The 4,203-nt window shown below is 44.9% G+C and overlaps 1 protein-coding gene across 2 annotated transcripts in view; it reads right to left on the minus strand.

Annotated features, from left to right (window-relative positions):
* Positions 1 to 980, minus strand: part of STAU2 (staufen double-stranded RNA binding protein 2) — a 322,237-nt gene extending 321,257 nt beyond the window's left edge. For both annotated transcript variants that reach the window (XM_019527807.1, XM_019527806.1), the window contains exon 1: positions 875 to 980. The gene's annotated coding sequence lies outside the window, so the exon portion shown is untranslated. The remainder of the gene's footprint in view (positions 1 to 874) is intronic.
* Positions 981 to 4,203: the final 3,223 nt, after the last annotated feature.

Below are 4,203 nucleotides of genomic sequence, written 5' to 3' on the forward strand. Positions count from 1 at the left end.
ATTTAAACAGGTTACTTTCCACCCCATCATCCAGATCGCCTCACCCTTCTGCTCCCTGACTGGAGCTCCTACAGAGACTGCAGGCATTTGCTTGGCTTCCTCCTGCTCTCCCCATCCCCTCGCCATTCCCTGCTCAATTCCCCTCTCCCCTCTGCTAGCATACCACGTGCTGGCTATGGTCTGTGTTGGGGGAGACAGGAAAAAGGAAGACGGTACAGTATCAGCTTAGGGATTTTTGGAGCTAATCAACAGGTAGCTGGTAACATTGCTCTGTTCCTTCCTTGGAAAAAGTTGTTTAAGAAGAGCTTGAACTAACAAGAGAGCCTTCTGTTTTGCTGATGGGCTTGATAAACACTGTGCAACTCCCTCTTGTGTAAGTAAATGCTGTGTAACTCTCTGCTGGTCAGAGAAGCAGTGATTGGGGGGGCCTTCCTAATCAGAGCATTCGGCTGGGGCTGGCCATGCCTGCCTCAGCTCAGCACTGCAGATAGGGAGGGAGGGAGGGATGCTCTAACACCCCCCAGCTTCTAGTCTGAGCCACTGCAGCATGTGCCTCAATTTCTTTAGTGCAGAGGGGATGTCTGTACACTTACAAACCAGTTTAGCCTAGCCAGGTTAGACTAACCTGCAAAGACTGAATCAATTCACACTCAGGCTTTTTGAATGTCTGTCCCTGGCCTTCAGGTCAGAACCCCTACAGACTGCAAAGAAAAGAAGGAGACAGCGCCAGGGGCAAGGATCACAAATCAGGCCAGTAACTGCCTCCAACCCCTGTACAGAACAAGCAATAAGGTGACTAGAAGCTGTGTCCCCAAGTAAATAAATTGACAGTGAAAGCTACAGGAGGTGTAAAGAGGCAGAAAGTTCCCCTCACAGGCAGATGAACTGGAGCGAGAAGTATGCCACTAAGCACATCCAGATGACTACAGGAAGCATTTGGATTTCTATGGATGACTCCCCACAACTGCAAGAAATAGGAAACAATGAGTAGATGAAGCCCCATGACAGGGTGGGAAATTTTTTCACTTCCCCATCTGCTCTGCTAGGTTAGAAAGCATCTGAGTTGACCAGTGGGCATGAGAGAGTTCCCCATTACAACCTCCACCACAGGATGGGGAAGACAAACCCAGTGGGCTTGACTGGATACATCTCTACTCTCTGTGTATGGAAGGCATAACCAGAGCACTTTCACACACATGCAGAAGTAGGAGTTTATCCTATTCTCAGTCCCACCCATACTACAGTGACACAAAAGAGCACAAAACCTTTAGAGCTGCAAAGAATGGTGAAATTTTCTTTACAGTGATTTCTATTCCATATATTAAAGAAAATCCAAATTGACTTCATCTCTTAGGGTCCCTAGGGATAATAGTTGCAAATATAAACTTGTAAATGCAGTATGTGTGCACGGTCTAAAACAACTGCTTGGAGACAGGTGCAAATTGATTCCATTCTTCTTAATGAAGCCTACTGAATCTGGAGGCACAGTGACAGTAATTTGCATAAAACAATCCAACTGCTCTTGCAACATAAGGAAACACTGGATTGTGTAAGTAATGCCCGACTAGACAGTTCCAGTGCTCTAATTTTTCCAAAACAACTGTTCTTTGATTAGTAGTAAATTAATAAGATTTTTTTATTATACATCATAGAGTATTTCTGATATGGTCCCTAGAAGATAATCCAACTAAGGAGCTAAGGTTTTTGAGCCTTAAGAATTAAGTTAGTTTATTGGCTTAATTATTCCTAATTTTTACTCACAACCTCCATACAAGGATGTAATATTGCAGTAGATATAAAACCTAATTTTGTCCTGGAGTTTCCCACGCATACATAGTACATATTTTCTGTACTTATGCACATGCTGTGCATAAGTTATAACCACTGTACATTTTGTTTTCATTATCCTGGTGTTAAATTTAGCAGTTTGTTTTGAGATGACAGAAAACATACAGGTCTGCATTTACTTTTTAAGGAATTGCTAATTCAATCCTCACTGTTCTGTAAAAGAAAGAGATGTTGCAAGAGTAGAAGTTTAACAAGGGTTTGACATAAAGTAACATTAAGCAGATGCTAGCTCTGATTACTGACATAATATAAATTGTTTATATTTTTAAAGTACTCAGAATTGACAAAGTGCATACAAGGTTCGCATGTAAAATGTGTCCTACTGTTGCTGCTATCCTCAGCTCATTTTTTCCAATCCCTCCATTTGTTCATTACACCTTTTTGTTGCACCCTGTCCTATAGCTCAGGTCATACAAGTTATTGTAGGATCTATACTAATCTTGTGCACACAAAGATTATGGCATCTTGAAGTTGGAATTATAACAATGACAGATTTCAAGGCACCTGTCCCTCCAGAGTAGAATCCAAAGCCTAATGTTCAGCACCAAGCATCCTTGTACTGTGCCAAGGGAAGGCTAGGTACCTCAGAAGAACAATCCAAAAAAACCCCCAAAACCTCACATGCTGAACAAGCCACACAGAGCTAACCAAAAGAAAACACTAATGGACACACTTAAATTTCGATCCTCATGAGCCACAGGTGCCTGACTCAGAGCTGCAAGGGAAGTGTCCCCATCTATGTTAGAGCTAGATGCAAGAGTCTTCTGAGTATAGGCATCTACAGGAATTCATCAAAAGAACTGAGCAAGAATCTCTTAAAGATGCAAGATGATAGAGAAAATAGGAGATGTTGCCCATACCACTAATTTTCTCTGTAATACCCCAAGTTACAGCATTTTCTCAGGAACTGGGAGACCTAAGCTCCAGATGCTCCTCAGCCTGATGGCACTCAATTCCACCTCTCCTATGTATCAGGTAGGCAGGTGGGAAATGCCGAGTTTCAGTCCCTGTACTTCAGATAATTACTGCTTTTTATTCAATTCCTTACTGTAAAATGCATAACAAATCCTGGTAGCAGAGACCAGAACCTAGGACTCCACAGACCTCCCAGCACTGCTCTAATTAGCAGTCTAGGAGGCCACTTTCTGGTCCAGAAAAAATTGCTGTCTCTGCTGTGTGTAGTGTCCCAGCATCAACAAAAGGGTAACACCACCCAGCTAGGTTCTGGCCAAATAATTAGGCACTCTCCTGAGGGGTAAGAGATGGGCTTGAGTGTATTCTGTAGAAGGCCAGGAGCCCAAATGCCCGCTCTCTGGACAAGTGCTCTAAACACCAGACCTCTGGACAAAAGGCAGGCACTTCCTCCTCCTCCTCCAGCTGTGCTTTTGAATGACAGTGGCTACGGCTACTTTTTGTGTGCGCGCCATATGGAGAGCCTGTCTACCGGACTGGTCTCAGTGCTTTGTTCCTGGACCTCTGTGGGTCTTAGGTAAGAGCTAGGCTAGTGGTTCTTGGGGTGATGCAAGACCCCCTCAGGGGTACTGTAATGCAGAAGCCACCACTGCAGCCATGTAAAACTGCCCCACATGCATGCTGCTGCATTAGGGATCACTACTTATCTATCTGCAGCAATTCCTGGTCTGACCCTTCCATGTGCCCCTCCCCTAATCCTCCTGGAAACAGAGGCACACAGAACCATTCCACCCATTCACCTCTGTTCCTGGAAACACTGCGCAGGGTCAGAATAGAAAAGGCTGGAGCATGAGCTTGCTTTTCTGCCTGCTTTATGGTTATCAGAGAGCCCTAATGCAGGAGTGAGCACATATGCCACAGCCTTTCCTGGTCTGGCCATGCAGCAGGCATGTGGGGCAGTTTTACCTTGAGGCAACAGCACCAGATTGAGAAATACTTGGGTAAGCTGAGAACAGTGGTTCTCAGCTGGGGATGCTGCCACATTTAGAAAAGTTGCAGAGATGGGCCTGGACACTGAAAAGATCGAGAACCACTGAGCTACGCATTCAGATCCTTTGATCATGACAATCCTGGGCATGCACAAAAGGGAAAACTGAAGGCACCTACCCATCAAGTCAACACGACAGGCACTTCCAGGATTAGGTGGCCAATAAGAAGAGGGCTTTTTTGGAGTGCAGTTTTGGATACAGGCAACTAATGTCTGACTTCCTGCTGCTCTAGGTGCCCAAGTCCTTACTTGGATATGGCCTCGTAGTTCCTTGGGATCCTGGAGAAACACTGCCTTACTACAGGTTTCCCTCAATTTATGCCTGTTTGCTCTTATGCAATGATCCTTTTGTACCGGAAATTTGCCCCCTGCCTCAGCCTCCTCTCATCTGGCTG

This window comes from Gavialis gangeticus, unplaced genomic scaffold (genome assembly GCF_001723915.1).
Source record: "Gavialis gangeticus isolate Ggan-Ray unplaced genomic scaffold, GavGan_comp1, whole genome shotgun sequence".
In the NCBI taxonomy this organism is placed as follows: Eukaryota; Metazoa; Chordata; order Crocodylia; family Gavialidae; genus Gavialis; species Gavialis gangeticus.